Source organism: Cryptomeria japonica, chromosome 10, assembly GCF_030272615.1.
Source record: "Cryptomeria japonica chromosome 10, Sugi_1.0, whole genome shotgun sequence".
NCBI lineage: Eukaryota > Viridiplantae > Streptophyta > Pinopsida > Cupressales > Cupressaceae > Cryptomeria > Cryptomeria japonica.
In genome coordinates, this window is record NC_081414.1 from 168955302 (window position 1) to 168976297 (window position 20996).

The window sequence follows — 20996 nt, forward strand, 5'->3', positions numbered from 1 at the left end:
AGTATTTCGAGTGAATGGGGTTCGCTCGAACCATAAGGGGTTCGAGCGAACCCCCATTCGCTCAAACCAATGGGCTTGATTTTGGCCCATACTTTTTTGTAATGGTCATGTTCGAATGAACCCGATCATTTTTAATTGTCGGGTTTCGTTCAAACTCTGGCCGATGCATTTTTTGTTTTTTTTATCATTTGTGGAGTCGTATAAATGTCCATAATTTTTTTCATTTTTTATCACACAAATGATTAAAATAATTCGCATTTTTGGATGAGAGAAGACATTTGAAAATTATTTTGAGGGCAATAATTTAAAGGTTTTTTGTAAAAGCATGGAGAAGGGGAACAAGAAGAGAAGGCAAAATAAGACTTCAAGGAATTATTCTCCAGAAACGGAAGAAAGATATCGAGAACAAAGAAGACAAAGATATCTTGAAGCAAGTATGTATTTTTAATTTTATTTCTATTTAATTTAATATGTATTACATAACAATTAATTAGTTCAATATTTTTAATGAAAATTAATTTAAAAAATCTTAATTAAATTAATTGGAAATAATAGGATTAAAAATAATCTTGTTTTAATTGGAAAGCATAATTAATTTGAGATAATACATGTGTATTTGCAAATTTCAAATTCCATCAACTTGCTTGTTGTGTAATTGCATTTTTCTCCTATATAATTAAGTCCATTTATAATAGATAAGACCTATTAAGTCATAAAATTAATAAGACCTATCATGTCATAATTTCTAAGTTCTAAATTTTATATATATATATATATATATATATATATATATATATATATATATATATATATATATATATATATATATATATATATATATATATATATATATATATATATACATATACATATATATATATATATATATATATATATATATATATATTGATTATTTAATCTACATATACAAGTAATTTCATGTGATAGGTCCTTTAATATCACATAATATATCTATCTTAAGGGGAGTTAAGTATATTAATTGTGAAATGTTTTTTCATACATGGCCATATTGATTTTAATAATAAGGCCTATTAGGACTATTACATTGATTATAGGTCTTAAATGTGACATAAATTTATAAGGTCTATTAAACATGTTGAATAATTTAGGTGAACTATTTATATGACTTCATGTACATGCAAAAACATTTCAGATTAGGAGGTCTATTATGTAATAATAGGTCTTAAGTATACACAGATGTGACAAATTATAGTCCACCTACATTATGGTCCATAACAAATTAATACATGAGGTCACCCCTATTCTTAAACCTAATTGAATAATCTCTCATTAATTCAAGAACCTTACACAAACTCTTAAATTATGTTCAGAATGGGCTCGAGAAGAAGGGAGTTCTGAAGTTAGAGTCGAGGCAAACGAACCTGTTGAAGAACACAATATAGTTGATGAACATAGGGAGGAGATCATCCAAGTTGAACCAATGAAGACCTTTGAAGAAGAGGGGTTAGGCTCCTTACCTCCTACCACTGATATGGATGAGCATATTGTGGATCTAGCTAAACAGGTGAAGAGAAATATTGTGTCAAATTGCAGGAGATATTTTTGCAGTCATTGCAGAAGATGGAAATATAGAAGGTGTTAGTTATTATTTATTGTGTTGCACAGAAGAGAGAAAGAAGTTATCGAAATCTGAGATGAGTGATGGAATGTCATTTCCCACAGGTTTGAGTTCTGATTTGAATATGTACATGTACAAATCGCTTACACACAGAAATTTTTAATTAATTTCTCATGTTTCTTATATATATGTACATGTAGGATCAGTTGTAGTGCAAGGGACATATTTCAAACAAGTTAAAATTGTTCAACATGGGATTCATTTCACTGAATACCAAATTGACAACAAGGTATATCAGTATAGTCACTTGGTCATTGTTGTTGGCCTAATTCTTCAAACAGTTCCACATCGAGGGCGGTCTCAAAAGTGGAGACTAGATAGTGAAGATCATGACAAAATATTAAGTGTTATCGAAGAGCATTATGAACCACTTGATGTGGTATGAACTATATATATATATTTAGTAATCCAAAGTACACATGTGGTTCAGCCCACATGAATTGAATTAATACTCAAGATACATTCTAGATCTCTTAACTTGTTTTGAAACTAAAGGATAAATATTTTTTAAGTTTAAATACATTATATCAAATTAGGATGTATTCAAAGTTAATTCAAGTACATGTACATGTTTAAATGCATGTTTAATTTGTATGTATAAGGTACTGTATCTAATTCTAAATGCATCTAATTTGTAAGGACCACTAGTTAAAATAATTTAATTAAAAAATGCATATTTAAATTAGAATGTAATATGTACATTTGTAAAATTGATATAATATGGAATTAGGACATTTGTAATTAGGACATGTACATGTTGTCAACTATTTAACTACAGTATACATACCTAGAAGCTCACATACCACATGTGCACTATTCGATACATGACCTATTAAGTTTAGTTTGTTCATTTCATACATACTCTTTTGTTTGAACACGTTCTTTTAAATTTTAATGCATATCTACTTGTATTTCTAACATGTGCACATGATATATATAATCTAGTCAAGTCCATCGAACATAAAGTACATATATAATCTAAAATGTATGTACATGTACACATGGAATATATAATCTAACACATGTGCATGTTCATAAAATATATATAATCTCTAGTCTAAACTTCATATCACATGATGCAGTGGAAATATATATAATCCTAGTATCAAACACAATGGAGATATAAAGTGTAATCTAGTCTAAACTTCATTGTACATGCATGTGAAATATACAATCTAATCAAACATGTATTTAAATCTAATCTAATCAAACATAAATCTAATATAATCAAACACATGTATAAATCTATATAATCCGATCAAACACAACGGAGATATAAAGTATAATCTATTCTAAACTTCATTACATACATCCATGTGAAATATACAATCTAATCAAACATGTATTTAAATATAATCTAATCAAACAAAGTATAAATCTAATATAAGATTCAAACATGTATAAATCTAATCTAATCAAATGTATACACATGTGTATAGATCTAATATAATCAAATATATGTATAATCTGATCAAACACAAACTAGGTATAAAGTATAATCTAGTCTAAACTCCATGTACGTGCATGAATATATATAATATGAAAGTCTATAAAAAGATAAATGTAAATGAGCTATAAAGTCTGGAGCAAACCAACAGGGATCATGTCAGCTACAAACTGAGCGACCATCTTAGGGGGAGTCTTGCAAAAGTAGAATTTATTTAAATATTAAATATAATATATCTATCTCTCTAGATGTACATGTACATCAAATCCAAGTAGAGTTAAATAAAAATTTAAATACAAATTGTAACGTGCATGTATACATACATGTACATATATGTACCAAAAACCATAACTAACCTGTACACTAACAACATCTAAAAAATCTCTCCTACGCACACGCTCAGAGCTCAAGGAAGGAGTGACATGAGCTAAATATCAACTTAAGGATTAGTCCATGATCAATTTAAATGATCTACAAATTAAAACTTAGAACTCTAGATTATTTATTAAACATGATCTATATATATAGAGATTTATCCTACAAATTTTCAACATGTATACATATCTTCTAAAAATTTAAACACACATGTACATGTACATACCTGTGTATCACCTAGAGTAGGCTGTATAGTCTGATCCTATCCCATGATCATATCAACAACATCACTTGTGCCTGCATATCTCTCTCTAGCTATATGTATCACTGAGGAGTGCAAGGGGCTAACTAGATGAGTGGGCATCATGGATGAAGTGTCTGACTATAGTAGCATGTCCATAAATCTAGTATGGCTCAAATCTCTCAGTTGATCCTCAAATGAGTCCAAACCCTCATCTGTGATATGGACCTGATTAGCATGTATCTCCTCCTCAAATGAATCCAAGCGGCCCTCATCTGTGATATGGACCTGATCAGCTCATAGCTCCTCCTCTGCAGCAACAGAGTGATCTGTAGATGGGTCAATGCCTGGAGCATGTGTAGACTAATGAGAATGTTGTGACTGCCTTGGGGTATATGTCGATGCCACTATAGCCTGACCATCTCTGAGAATCTCCTCTCTAACATTAGCTAATGCTATCCCAAGTCGAGATGAAATAAAACTATAAGCATGTAGTAGGTCCTCAACTAAATATTGTGACATTTGTACATGTCTACTACCTTCGACTATAGATGCTACCTCATCTGGGGAGGGGATGCCAGTAGAAATATACCGATCATCTAAATCTAAAGCCCCCCCATGACTAGAAGATGCATGATCCGTGGATAATTGCAAACGTGGTCAATTCATCATATATCTGCCCACCCTGTCTGAAGATATGATGGCTGTTGTTGATGCAATGTGTCCAATCCTATCAATTTCTTCTCTTTGAGAAGAAATCACAACATGATCCGCTATGGGTGCCATGGTTGGGACTACGGCAGGAAATCTCTGGCCAACAAGGTCCCTGTGTATAGGCAGAGCTCTATCACACCTATAATATGCATCTCTATCAGCAATCCTACCCCTCCCCTATCTATAATATCCTATAATATCAAGGTAGTTTGGTTTCATCTAACAATGAACCTCAGCAAATACCTTTTGTGCAAAGTATAAAGGTATCTAGTCATTATTAGGATAACGACCATGGGTAGCTAAGAAGCGTGGGTAAATCAGTGATGCAACTTGTGGGTAGATACATCCAGTAACCTGATATCCCCTCACCTTACTCTTGTCATGATATTATGGAAAGCATCTCTCCTTGATGGTCTCCTTTGAGACCACCCCCACCACATCAGAAAAAGAATGAGGACCCCTCACCTCACTCCTCAACTGTCTATATATATCCTCTATAACCTCAAGTGAGAATGAGGTATGAGAAACTAAGCGGTCCCTCAATGTCCACAAACTATCAAAAATGGATGTGCATGTACTCTTGTACACACCATCAATACAAGGGTCATCTAATATGGCCCTCAACCTATGCAACTCCCGATCACTGTACTGAAAAATAGTAGCAATGTCGGGCAAGGGGGAATCTTGATGTGGAGGATCCTATAGTGGAGGATCAACATCATCAATGTGTGGCTCTTGATGTGGAGCTTGCACATGTGGATCCTGATCAGGAGCCTATGAAGGTATATCTTGGGATGCCATCTATCTAGGTACATGTCATAAAGCTAAAATAAATATGTAAGCACAGAGAGAGAGATTATACATATAAATCTTCATGAGAGAGAGAGAGAGATCATTTTCATTTTCAAAAAATACATGTGAAAATTTTAAATATTTCAGTGAGAGAGAGAGATAACATATATTTCAGAGAGATAGAGAGATCTAACATGTGTATATAAATAGATCTTTGACATACATAAAAAATTCAAGAACATGATATATAACATTTGGGCCTGGATATGATTATATTTGGGCCCATATGATTATAAAAGTATTAAATCTGCAATATGTGATCTTAACGGGAATGTAATACAACCCCTTAAGACACTATGTGATGGACTAAGGGGCATAAATTCATTCACACTAGGATTTTATAAGGGGTCATATGTGGTTCTAAGGGGTCATGCATATGTTAGGACACTATATGATCCTAAGGGGAATGTCATATGTATAGTAGGATGTTATAAGGGGTCATATGACCCCTTAGGACACATAGGAAATGTCATATGTATAGTAGGATGTTATAAGGGGTCATATGTGACCTACTAAGGGGTCACGCATGTGTCAATGCATGCGTGACCCCTTAGGACCACATACGACCCCTTAAGACACTATGTGATGGACTAAGGGGTATGACGTTCACACTAGGATTTTATAAGGGGTCATATTTGGTTCTAAGGGGTCAGGCATATGTTAGGAAACTATATGATCCTAAGGGGAATGTCATATGTACAGTAGGATGTTATAAGTGGTCATATGTGACCTACTAAGGGGTCACGCATGTATCAATGCATGTGTGACCCCTTAGGACCACATGTGACCCCTTAAGACAATATGTGATGAACTAAGGGGTATGTCATTCACACTAGGATTTTATAAGGGGTCATATGTGGTTCTAATGGGTTAGGACCACATATGACCCCTTAGGACACTATATGATCCTAAGGGGAATGTCATATGTATAGTAGGATGTTATAAGGGGTCATATGTGACCTACTAAGGGGTCACACATGTATCAATGCATGTGTGACCCTTAGGACCACATGTGACCCCTTAAGACACTATGTGATGAACTAAGGGGTATGTCGTTCACACTAGGATTTTATAAGGGGTCATATGCGGTTCTAATGGGTCAGGACCACATATGACCCCTTAGGACACTATATGATCCTAAGGGGAATGTCATATGTATAGTAGGATGTTATAAGGGGTCATATGTGACCTACTGAGGGGTCACACATGTGTTATAACACATTCATGACCCCTTAGGACCACCTACGACCCCTTAAGATACTATGTGATGAACTAAGGGGTATGTCATTCACACTAGGATTTTATAAGGGGTCATATGTGGTTCTAATGGGTCAGGACCAAATATGACCCCTTAGAACACTTTATGATCCTAAGGGGAATGTCATATGTATAGTAGGATGTTATAAGGGGTCATATGTGACCTACTAAGGGGTCACGCATGTGTTATAACACATGTGTGACCCCTTAGGATCACATACGACCCCTTAAGACACCATGTGATGAACTAAGGGGTATGTCATTCACACTAGGATTTTATAAGGGGTCATATGTGGTTCTAATGGGTTAGGACCATATATGACCCCTTAGGACACTATATGATCCCTAGGGGAATGCCATATGTATAGTAGGATGTTATAAGGGGCCATATGTGACCTACTATGACCCCTTAGGACACATACGAAATGTCATATGTACAGTAGGATGTTATAAGGGGTCATATGTGACCTACTAAGGGGTAACGCATGTGTCAATGCATGCATGTGATGAACTAAGGGGTATGTTGTTCACACTAGGCCTTTATAAGGGGTCATATGCGCTTCTAATGGGTCAGGACCACATATGACCCCTTAGGACACTATATGATCCTAAGGGGAATGTCATATGTATAGTAGGATGTTATACTTGGAGTCATATGTGACCTACTAAGGACCACATATGACCCCTTGAGACACTATGTGATGGACTAAGGGGTATGATGTCATATGCAGTTCTAAGGGGTCATGCATATGTTATAACACATGCATGACCCCTCGGGACCACATATGACCCCTTAGGACACTATGTGATCCTAACAGGAATGTCATATGTACAGTAGGATGTTATAAGGGGTCCTATGTGACCTACTAAGGGGTCATGCATGTGTTAATGCATGTGTGACCCCTTAAGAAACTATGTGATGGACTAGAAGGGGTATGCCATTCACACTAGGATTTTATAAAGGTTCATATGTGGTTCTAATGGGTCAAGCATGTGTTAACACACTATTTTATGGACCAAGGGGTATGTCATTCACACTACAATTTTATAAGTGGTCATATGCGGTTCTAAGGGGTCATGCATGTAACACATGCGTGACCCCTTAGGACCACGTATGACCCCTTAGGACACTATGTGATCCTAAAGGGAATGTCACATCTACACTATTATGTTATATGTGATCCTCTATGACCTCCTAAGGGAACATATAGTGTCATTAGGGCATATGTGGTCTTAAGGGGTCATGTTGTGCATGTAATAGGATGTGAAAATGGGTCACATTGTAGAGTATTTATTTTATCTAATTTGTTTAAATTTATTATCCAAATTTTCTAATGTTTATTTAAATTAAAATTTATTAATTTTTCTAAAGTTTAATTTATTATATTTACGTTTTCGACATTTTTCTAATTTTCTTTTTTTGCTAATGTTTTTCTAAGTTCTGATTTACTACCTTAGTCTTCTATGTTTTTCATAACAATTTTTTAAAATTTTGAAAAAAATATAGATATATACAATTATGTAATTTTAAAAACAAATTGACACATTTCAGTGAAAACATTAAATTATCAAACATTTTTCTAAAATAATGAAAAACAATAAATTATCAAACATTTTTCTAAAATGTTGAAAAACAATAACTATATACAATTATTTAATTAAAAAAATAAATTAACAAACAAATTATTTATTAATTTAATAAAAAAAGACATTATTAAACCAAACAAAGGGTTATTTTGTGCACCTGATATAATAAAGGTCGAAAACTAAAATATGAAAGACGCTAGTTGTTGTAGGCAAAGCTCGGTGACATGATGCTGACGACTAGTTTGATCTAACCCCCATTAGATAGAAAAAGACAACTTTGATAATGACCCTTTAACTGTCACTTTCGCTTTTTATAAATGTTTTTAAAAACCCTAACTGAAAAAGGGTTCGAGTGAATGGGGGGTTCGAGCGAAGCCCATAAAATATTAATATTATATGGGGTTCGCTCAAATGCAAAAGTCACCCATAGTTCGAGCGAACCTAGGTCTGCAATGTGGTTCGTGTGAAATCCAAAGGGTAGTTCAAGCAAACACTCCTATTTCGCTCTTCTCTCGAACACATGAAAAACTGAAGTTCCCACTTTCACCAAATTCCTTCGTTGGCAAAAGTGGGAACTAGCTTTGTGAATTCACCCTACACTAGTTGGATACTATCTTTCTAACTAATGCACATCGACTTCTTTACTTATTTCTCCAACCTACCGATATAGTCAATAATCTTGAATGATGACAACTGCTTAATGTCTTTGGCTTCTCTAAGAAATCACTTCATGGCGTTTTCAAATTTTGCATGTTTTTTTTTTTTAAAGCCATCTTACTTGGCCATCACTATACCTATCGTTATATCAAAGTTGTTTTGAAATTATACTGTTGAATTTTGAAAGTAGCACAAGCTATCGATAAGTTTTCTTCAAATATTTTTTGGTCCCTTTGATACAGACCACAACTTGCCTAAATTTTGAATAGTAGGCCAAAAGTAATTTCCACTCCATTAGAAACTTTTGAAAGTGCCATAATTCACCAATATTAACATTATAATACCATTGTAATGTGATTAACATTTCATCACTGATGTTACAAAGATTTTCTATATTGTAGAAGGTGGCCAATGCAATACATTTATATATATAAAGAGGTTGCGTAAGTCACTTTGGCATATACTTTGAAAGGCTGAAATAAACATTATTATTTCTATTATTATCACCTTTAGTCTTCTTTCCAAACCATAGGAGCCAACTTTTGATTTTTAAAATGGATGTAAAACATCCTTGCCAACGACATTGGAATTTAAATCTTTCAATTTGCAAGTAACTATCAAGGTGAGCACCAATTATTTTGAGACTTTGACATGAGTGATCGGAGTAAGTGTTAACATTGATAATAATGAGTATCAATCTTGTAACCACATGTGAATGCCATAAAATCCTCTTTATCAATACTTCCAAGTCATTTGAGTCACCTCCAGATATGGAAAATGAAAATCATTCATTACCTTTATTTGCCAACATTTCATCTACAAACCTAAATTTTGATCACTCTGAGGACTTCAGCTAAAATGAAAGATAAATCTCTATGAACTATTGTATCCTCCAAAATAAACTGAAAAAACCATGACCATTCGAAGATGCATGTAGACAATGAAAATAATGTGAAACGCATGCGAGTATCTTTTGACAACCTGTGAAAATTTTCAATGGTTAACAATATTTAAACTTTTGTCACCAAAAGTTTGAACTTTTACTATTTCACAAATGGAGCAAACAACTAGCTCTCACTCAGGACAAGGACTGCAAGGTATGCAGGATGAACCTAGAAGCTTAACCGACAAAGGTCAGTGCATGATCTATTGGGCAATAGAGTCAAAATAAATAATGCACAACTCCACAAATGATGAGGAGACAAGCCTAAAACTAAAATGGGGAAGAACAACACACACACACACCAACTGAAGGAAAAGAAGTCCAAAATCTTAGCTAACCTATATATAAGGTGAAGGGCAATCTACCTCACCGATTATGTAATTTAAAATGTTACCCACTATAAGGAAGGGGCATGTGTGTACCATCTAAGTAGGTAAGGTAGAATGAATTTTCACCACAGGCTTCTTTGATTTTAAATGGTCTCTTCCATAGTGAGTCAAACTTTCCATGCATACCCTTCGACGCTCTTCGTTTATCCCATAGAAAGACAAGATCACCAACTTGAAATGATCTTTCTCTTGCTTTCTTCTGGAGCAATACTTTCACTCACATCTAGTGTTCTTGTTGGCATATGATGAACTGATATAATGATATGATGATAATGTATGTTGTCATTGATGCTAATAAGTACAGGTGAATCGGCATGAAGATTGGAAGAAGTTTTTATTGATGTTAAAGTTGGAGAACCGGTATGAAGAGATGAAGTGAACTGGTGTCAGGTTTTGACTAAGTGTGACTACCGGTTGGTAGTTTTCTGGTTTGGCAATCTATCTTGTGAGATGCAATCGATGACATTCTATGATGAGTTAGCTAAGAGATGAGGATGAGATCGAGATGCCACGTCAGTTTTTGTGCACATGAAGGATTTCCTTGAGGATCTTGCATGTGAAGATCGATTGCATTAAATGTCTACCTCGGGAATGAACATTATTCTTTGCGGTATATGAAGAGAGCGTGACGAGTTACAGATTCCCATGTGTGGTGATGAATGGATGATGCAAAATGACTTGTGATCTATTTAAGATTATTTTATTCTATGCAAAGTGTTTGGGTGGTCAGGATTGGACCGCCTATATTGTAAACCTAAAATATTTAGGGTTTAGGGCTTATGATACTGACCTAATTTTTTTCTATAAGGTCAATGATGTTAGTTATTTTTTGTGTTGGCAAATGTTGTGTTTGTATCCGAGTGATGAGATACTTGCCAGACTAGTAAGTGGAAAACTACAGAGTGTGATTGTAGAGTAGAGGAACTAAATAGGATTTACCTTAGCAAGTTGTGTTGTTATTAGATCAGAGATTTACCTGTTGTCTTATAACCATTTCAATAGTTGAAAAATCCCTTTACCGGGTAGCTTTAATAGGGTTATTCTAAATCCTCTAACCAAGTGACTCAAGATCATTGAGTTCTTCAAATCCTCTAGCGAGGTAACCTTTAACAGGGTTTCAACCTTTAACATGGTATATAGCCATCCCTTAACTAGGTGATCTTTAACAAGATTAGTTCCTAATAGAACCTTATTGTAGTCTTGAACCGGACTAAGCTCCTAGAAAAGTGAGCTTCAAAAGAGTTCAAAAACAACCTTGTGGATATTCATCCCCACCGTGGTTTTTCCCATTTGGGTTTCCACGTGAAAAATTTGTGTGCTATGAGTTGTGGTATTACTAATGCAACACACGTATGAGTATATTGGTGAAGTAGTTATCAAGTGTTGAATGTTCTTTGAATTAGTCAGTTTTATTGGTTTAGTTGTCTGAAGTTTTACTGTGTTTAACCGGCAGTGCCATGGTTAAGTTTAGTAATGAAGACAACCGGTTATCATTGTTTTCACTTGATAAGTTGTTGAAGAATTTTTTGTATGTACTGATTCATCCCCCCCTCTCAGTACCTGTTAAGGTATTTGTTGTTCATCATTATCCATCAATTGGTATCAGAGCACCTCCAGGTCCTCAGTGATATAAGCTTAACCGCTTGAGGTAAAAGATCTTGCTTTAATGATGAAGAGGGAAGGTCCTAAGTTTAATAGAGATAACTTCAAAGTATGAAAGGACAAAATTAAGATTTATATCAAGAGTTTGGGTTCTCAACACTGGAGCTATGTTGAGAATGCCTATGTTATCCATAGTGGTACTCTGGCTGATGATACGAAAAGAGAGATTCAAGAAAATGGGCAAGTCATGGAAGCCCTTATTAGCAGCCTGTTCAATATTGAGTTCATTGATGTACAAGACAAGGACACTCTGAAGGATGTATGGGACACACTGCAAACCATTTATGGTGGTGATGAGCATGTCAAGAAAGCTAAGGAAGAGAGCCTTAGAGGAAAATTTGAAGACATGAGGATGGTTGAAGCAGAGACCATTCAGCAATATGGTATAACGATCAAAACTATGGTTGGAGATATCAAGAGCACTGGTGGAACAATTGATGATGCCACTGTTGTTAGTAAAGTTTTGAGATCATTGTTACCAGTCTATACAATTAGAGTTGCTTCTATTCAGGAGCTAAGGTATATTGACAAAACCAAGGTATCCTTAGACTCTATCATTGCAAAGTTGACTGCATATGAGTTGAATAGCTATGATGGCAGTGTTCAAAAGACTGAGTCAGCCATTAGAGCATCTGTGGTACCAACCAAAAAAGGAAAAGAAGTGTCAATTATGAACCTAGGAAATATAGAGATATGGATGATGAAGAGATTCTGATAGAGTTTGAAGCTCTTATGGCCAAGAGACTTCCAAAAGGCACAGGAAAATACAGAGGTAAGCTTCCTTTAAAATGCTTTTCTTGCAATAAGATAGGACATATAGCTGTTAATTTTCCTAACAATGACAATAAGGATAAACCAGAGAGGTTTAGAAAGTATAAAGGAGGAAGTAGAATAAATCATCTTGTTGCAGTGGATGAAGGTGTTATTGATGAAGAATCTGAGGATGAAGAGAATGAAGACATAGTGTTTGTAGCTACAAAGGAAGAAGTGTCTGATAAGAAAGCCCTTGTCTCTTGCATTGACAACTCTAATGAGTGGATTATAGATACTAGTTGTTCTTCTCACATAACTAGTGATCGGAGAAAGTTTGTCTCTGGAAGAATATGATGGAGTTCTGGTTCGGTTTGGTAATGATGCACCATTCTTGGTGAAAGGTAAAGGATCCATCTCACTGAATGGAAAGAGTAGTGCAGATGATGTCTATTGCATAGAAGGTCTTAAGCATAACCTTTTGAGTGTGGCTCAGCTAAATGACAAAGGACTCACTCTGGAGTTCAAAGATGGAGTCTGCAGTATAATTGGAAAGAGTGGTGAACTTATTCCCATTGGTAAGTAGACCAAAGGTAACTTATATCAGTTGAATGCCAAGATTAGTCAGTGTCTGATGGCAAAATTTGATGATAGTTGGATATGGCATAGGAGACTTTGTCATATGAACTTTGATAATATTGTTAAAGCTAGTGAGATCAATGCAATAAGAGGATTTACTTTGTTGAACAAACCAAAGAATTCTTTATGTAGAGAATGTCAACTTGGGAAGATGTCTTCCTCAACCTTCAAAGGTAAGTCTTTTTCAGTAGAGAAATTCCTTGATCTTGTGCACACCGATCTATGTGGTCCAATCAAAACTAGAAGTACTCAGGGAGATACATGTTTTATGATTCTTACTGATGACTGCTCAAGAATGATGTGGGTCATATTATTGAAAGACAAGTCTGAGGCATTTGGAAAGTTCAAATCCTTTAGAGCATTAGTAGAGAAGGAAAGTGGTCAAAGGATAAAATGCCTAAGAACTAATCAAGGAGGTAAATTTAGTTCTGATGAATTCAACAAGTACTATGAAGAGAATGACATCAAGCAGAAGCTATCTGCCCCAAGGACACCACAACAAAATGGCATAGCAGAAAGGAATAACATGACTATAGTTGAAGCGGCCAGAACAATGTTGATCCAAGGAAAGGTAGCTCACACTCTTTGGAGAGAAGGGGTGAGCATTGCAGTCTATACTATGGACCAAGTACTCATCAAGAAAGGTAAAGATAAAACCATTTATGAGTATTGGACCAGGAAGATTCCCACTATGAGTTATTTTTTAGTATTTGGCAGTAAGTATTATATCAAGAGAGGTGAGCATATGAGCATGTTTGATGCTAAATATGATGAAGGAATATTTTTGGGATATTCCAATAAGAGAAAAGTTCTCAAGTGCTACAACAATAGGACTCAAAAAATTGTTGAGAGTATTAATGTTAGGGTTGATGAATCCCCTAAGAAACCTAAGGAAACCAGCAACGAGCAAGTGGAAGATGAACCGGGTGTAACCTTCTAGGAACCAATTAAGAAAGAATCAAGAAAAGACCTCAATGTTCCTATACCAGTAGAAGCTACAGTAGGTGAAGAAGAAGATGGAGAAGAAGAAGAAGAGGAAAAGGAAGCAGAACCAGCTAGAGTCATTCCTAGATACGTGAAACTACGTCATGATCCAGAGCAGATAATAGGAGATAAAGATGTAGGGATACTCACAAGAAGAAAGGTGAAAGAGAACTCTTGCATGATTTCTAAATTTGAGCCTAAGACCTCTAAAGAGACACTTATAGATGAAAACTAGATTAAGGCAATGGAAGAGGAACTTGACCAGATAGAAAAGAATGCAACATAGTCTTTGGTACCCAAACCATAACACAATAGTGTCATAGGTATCAAATGGGTCTTTAGAAATAATCTAAATGAAGAAGGCATAGTCGTAAGGAACAAGGAAAGACTTGTATGCAAAGGATACACTCAGGAAGAGGGAGAAGACTATGGAGGAACCTTTGCCACAGTGGCTAGACTGGAAGGTGTTTGAATTCTACTTGCATTTGCAACATTTAAGGGATTTAAGATATACCTGATGGATGTGAAGTCTGTGTTCTTGAATGGAATCTTAGAAGAGGAAGTGTATATTGAGCAACCAGATGGGTTTGCCTTATCAGAAGATAGTAACATGGTGTGTAGATTACACAAGGCCCTGTATGGATTGAAACAAGCATGAAGGGCATGGTATGAACATTTACACTCTCATCTTGTGAAGATAGGATTTTAGAGAACAAGTGAGGACAACAACATCTACTTGAAATTTGAAGGTAATCTGATTCTAATCTATGAAGTGCTTGGAGATGACATAATCTTTAGAGGAGATGATGAAATGAACCATGCATTTGCAAATGAAATGAAGAAAGAGTTTGAGATGTCTCTGATTGGAGAGATAAATTTCTTCATTGGTCTATAGATTTAGCAAATGAAAGAGGGTACCTTTATTACCCAGTCCAAGTATGTCAAAGAGGTGTTGAAGACCTTTGGCATGGAAGAGAGAAAACCAGTTAGTACAGCAATGTTGACTGGCTATAAATTGACCAAGGAAGATGATTCAACGTTGGTTAATGAGGAGTACTAGTCAATGATTGGTAAGATGCACTATGTGGTCCACAATAGACCAAATATTGCTCATGCAGTGGGCATTGTGGCCCATTTTTAGAAAATTCCAAGACAATCCCACTTGGTAGCAGTCAAGAGGATTCTTAGATACCTGAAAGGGATAGTTGATTATGGATTGTGGTATCCATATAATGGTGATTTTAATCTGATATTTTTTACTGATGCAAATTGGGCAGGTAATGTGGATGACCGGAAGAACACAACTGATGGTGCATTTTTTCTTGGTGGAAGACTAGTCTCATGGATGAGTAAGAAGCAAAGCTATACTTCCCAGTCTATAGCTGAAGAGGAATATGTGGCAACATTTATGAATTGTACTCAAGAAATCTGGATGAAACATGTACTGGATAGTTTCAAAGTACCTATATCTGAATCGGTGAGTATATTTTGTGACAACACAAGTGCAATAAATATTTCCAAGAATCTAGTATTGCATGCTAGAACTAAGCACATTGATATCAAGTATCATTTCTTGAGAGAGAAGGTTCAAAATGAAGAGGTTGTATTAGAACATGTTTCCAGTAAGGAGCAACTAGAAGACATATTCACCAAGCCCTTACCAAAGACTACATTTACCTATTTGAGAGGTGAATTAGGGGTTCTACCCCTTCATGAAGTAAACTAAAGATTTGTGCTCCACATCAGTCATGTATTACAATGACAAGTCTTTCAGGATTGATGTGTTGAAGGATGCTACTCCACAGGGAGGGCAACATAGTGGAGAATGGAAGCTTGTGCCTCCACTTTGGCATTGTTGTCAAAGGGGGAGAAGATATCTGATGATGTATGATATGGGAGAAGATATTTGTATGATATAATTGCACTAGTCAATATTGTTTATAGTTGCAATGCTACACTGAGTATTTCCATCAATGCCAAAGGGGGTGATTGTTGGAATATGATGAATTGATATAATGATATGATGATAATGTATTTTTTCATTAATGTCAATAAGTATAGGTGAACTGATATGAAGATTGGAAGAAGTTTTTATTGATGTTCAAGTTGGAAAACTTGTATGAGGAGATGAAGTGAACCGGTGTCAGGGTTTCACTAAGTGTGACTACTGTTTGGTAGTCTCAGCTCTAGGATTTCTGGTTTGGAAATATAGCTTGTGAGATGCAACCAGTCACATTCTATGATGAGTTAGCTAAGAGATGAGGATGAGATCGAGATGCCATGTCAGAAGGATTTCCTTGAGGATCTTGCATGTGAAGATCGATTGCATTAAATGTCTACCGTGGGAATGAAGATTCTTCTTAGCAGTATATGAAGAAAGCATGATGGGTTACTGATTCCCATGTGCAGTGATGAATGGATGATTCAAAATGACTTGTGATCTATTTAAGATTGCTTTATTCTATACAAAGTGTTTCGATGGTCAAGATTGAACTGCCTGTATTATAAACCTAAAATGTTTAGGGTTTAGGGTTTATGATACTGACCTAATTGTTGTCTATAAGGTTGATGATGCTAGTTATTATTTGTGTTGGAAAATGTTGTGTTTGTATCCGAGTGATGAGATACTTACCAGACCAGTGAGTGGAAAACTACAGAGTGTGATTGCAAAGTAGAGGAACTGAAAAGGATCTACCTTAGCAAGTTGTGTTGTTATTAGATCAGATATTTACTTGTTGTCTTCTAACCATTTTAATAGCTGGAAAATCCCTTTATTGGGTAGCTTTAATAGACTTATTGTAAATCCTCTAATCACATGACTCAACATCAGTGAGTTCTTCAAATCCTCTAGAGAGGTAACCTATAACAAGGTTTCAACCTTTAACAGGGTATATAGCAATCCCTTAATCGGGTGATCTTTAACATGATCAATTCCTAATAGAACCTTATTGTAAAGTCTTTAACTAGAATAGGCTCCTAATAGAGCAAGCTTCAAAAGAATTCAAAAACAAGCTTGTGGGTATTCATCCCCACTGTAGTTTTTCCCATTTGGGTTTCCACATGAAAAGTCTGTGTGTTATGAGTTGTGCATTTTGCATGTGATGATTAAGCAGTCTTTGTTTAGGTGAATATGCATGTAAAGCTAATGGTTATGGTATTACAATGCAAAACATGCATGAGTATATTGGTAAAGTAGCTATCAAGTGTTGAATGTTATTTGAAGTATTCAGTTTTACTGGTTTAGCTATCTAAAGTTTTATTGTATTTAATCAGTATTGCCATGGTTAAGTTTAGTAATGAAGACAACTGATTATCATTGTTTGAACTTGATAAGTTGTTGAAGAAGTTTTTGTATGTATTGATTCACCCCCCCCCCCTCAGTACCAGTTAGGGTAATTGTTTTTCATCATTATTCATCAGTTCTTTAATTCTATCCACCATTGCTTCCCTTTGTTTTTCTATTTTGGTCAAGTACAATATCCACTTTTCTAATACATCCTTGAATTAAAGATTTTCCAAAACATTGTGCAGCTTGAGAGAAGACAAATCAAAAGCAATAGGCAACCTAGCTTTAGTACCAAAAACTAATTCAAAAGGAGACATTCCTGTAGCCCTTTTCTTTGTTGTACAGTTAGCCCACAAAGTTTCATACAAATGATTATGCCATGTTCTCTGGTTTTCATCAACCAACTAATGAAGGATGGTGATAATATTTTGATTGCTGGCTTTGGCTTGACCATTTCCTTGAGGGTAATAGTCAGATGGATGATAGAGCATGATTCCATACTTGTAAAAAAATGTTGATATTTCATAAGAAGAGAAATTGGTATCATTGTTGGTGACAATCTTATGCGGGACTCCAAATCTCACCAAGATGTTTTTCTTGATAAAATTACAAACTACCTCTAATTTTGTTTGCTTTACTGGGGCTTCTTCAACCCACTTAGTGAAGTAGTCTATTGCTACCAAAATGTGAGTATGGTTTGCACTACAATGGGGATTGATAGGACCTATGAAGTTGAGACCCCATTGGAGGAATGGTTCTTCGGTGATCACCAACTTCAATGGTAGAGAAGCAAGTTGTACTTTCCCTTTGAATAGTTGGCATGTATCACATTTCTTTACCCACTCATTGGCATCCTTGAACATCCCAGGCCAATATTCTCTCAGTATCTTGAACATTGTCACTGAAGAAGAGAAATGTCCACCACATGCTTCATTATGGAAGAACTGAAGAAGCTTCTCTCTATGTTCTTTATCCACACACCTTAGAAAAGTGCCATCAATTCCCTTTTTGTATAGGACATCACCCCAAATAATATATTTGGTCACCTTTAACTTGATGGTCCTTTTCTCCTTAGGGGTGAGGTGGGGTGCAGTGAGCTGGGCACTCTCCATAAGTGAGGAAGTATGCTATGTTAGAGAGCCAATCATCTGTGGTACTGACGAACAAGACTGACAGTATTTCAGACTCTTGTGTAACCTCTCCTAAAGTATTTTTTGCCATCAACTTGCATAACGCCTGCCCTCAGACAAGCTTAGTAGGTTTGATGTCAATATCATAGTCCTAAATCTTCGCAATCCAAGAAGCTCTCTTGCTCATTCCAATTTGTTGTTGGGTGAGGATTATCTTCACAACAGTATCTAGAACATATACAAAAGAGTGGGAATGAAGAATGTAGAATTAGAACTGCTTCACAACCTTCAGTACCATATAGGCTTGCTTTTCAACTAGAGAATATTTCATCTCGTGCTTTTTCAAATTAATGTTCATGAAAGAAATCGGTGCTTCAACATTATCATTATGATGTTGAGTCAAGATTGCGAACAATGTAGAATCCAAAACATAGCAATAAATATTAAAATCTTTGTTGAAATTTGGATACACTAACGTAGGCGTATCTTCTATAGCTGACTTGATTTGGTTGAATGTTCTCTTTTCTTCATATGGCCATTTGAATACCACATCATCTTTCATTATCTCGACAATAGATTTTGTAATCTCAAAAAAATATGGGATGAACTTTCTTATGAAATTGACTTGGCCAAAGAATGAGCGAACTCTAGGGTTCCTAGAAGGTAATGATAATTGTTGAATAGCTTTGACTTGCTCAGGGTCAATGTGAATGCCTTCCTTCAAAACAATGTGACCCAACAATTTTTCCTTCGGTCACTCCAAAAATTGATTTCTTTGAATTCAAGGAAATTCCTTGTTGCCTACAATGCTACAACACACACTCCGGATGATAAGCATGCTCCTCCCATTTCTTGAAAAAGATAGTTAATTCATCCAAGTAGATAACAATAATTTTGTTTATTAAGTCATTAAAAGAGAGATCCATCGCACATTGAAAATTGGAACCTACATTAATCAAACCAATAGGCATTTGGTTGTAAGCAAATGTTCCCCATGGGGTGGTAAAGGCGGTCTTATGCCAATCCTCTTGATCCACATTGATTTGATTGTAACTAGAAAAACCATCAAGCTTAGACATCATTTGTCATCCAAAAATAATTTGAAGAAGATGATCTATAACTAGAAGAGGATAGTTATCATTGAGGGATGCTTGATTTAGGTTGCGAAAATCAAGACAAATTATGATCTCACCATTCTTCTTTCTGACAAGAACTATGTGTGAAACCCACGTAGAATGGTGAATTGGATAAATTATTTTAGCCTTCAACATTTTATCCACTTCTACAAAAATAGCATTTTCTATCTTTGGATTGAATTGGCTTTGCTTTTTCTTGAATGGAGGTGAATCGGGTTTGAGAGAAATATGATGATTGAATTCGCCATTCATAATCTCTTTACGATCATCATAGCACTAGGAAAAGACATCAATATATCTTGTCAATAAATCAATGAATATCTTCCTCTCCTTGTGGGTAAGGCATTTCCCAATCAAAACAACTTTGGGATCATCTTCAAAACCAATTTTCACCTTCTCAACATCTGAAGATCCTAAGGGCTTTTGTTCATCTTTCTTCTTTACAAATTGATAATGCTTATCAAACACTTTCAAGAGAAACCAAGCCTTTGGGAATGGTATTATCTTTAAGTTGCAAAATTTCAGGTTCTTTTTCCTCTTCTTTAGTAGTCTGCTGACTTGTTGTAGGTTGATTCTTATCAAAAGACAAATTGGAAAATTTTTCGCTTCCCTTCAAGAGCGAGATGATATGTTTGTCATCATCAAAGAATTACGAATTTTGATTATTATCTAGCACACTAGGCCGATAGATCATCCCTACTATATAACATCCTTATCAAACTTGGGATGGGGAAGTAACAAAGAGGTTGAGATGGCAAGAGAATCCGCCTTTGTATTCTGGTCTCTTGGAATGGCTTGTATGGAAAAAGTGTCAAAACCTTCAATCTCATGCCACGCTTTATTTTTATATGACCTTAGCCTCTTATTCTTGCTCTAGTATTTATTCTTCACTTGGTTCACAATTAATTTAGCATCTCCCATGACTTGCAAATTTTTTATCCCTTTCTCCTTGGCAAAATCCAACCCTAAGAGAAAAGGCTCATACTCTACGGTATTGTTTATAGTATCAATTTCAAGCTTGTAAGATTAAGGAAACTTTTCATGTTGAGGGGAAATCAACACCACTCCCATGACTGAACCGGAAGATGAAGAACTTCCAACAAATTTCATTCTCCAAATGAAGATATATTCGGAGCTAAGGTTTCAGGAATATTTTCCTCATTTGATGATAACACATAAGTACCCAGACCAGTTTCAACATACAATATCTCTACCCTTGGATAATCAGACTTGAGGACTATATACTTTTCCTTTGGCTCGGGGTGTAATCTGAATTTTTTGTTGCCA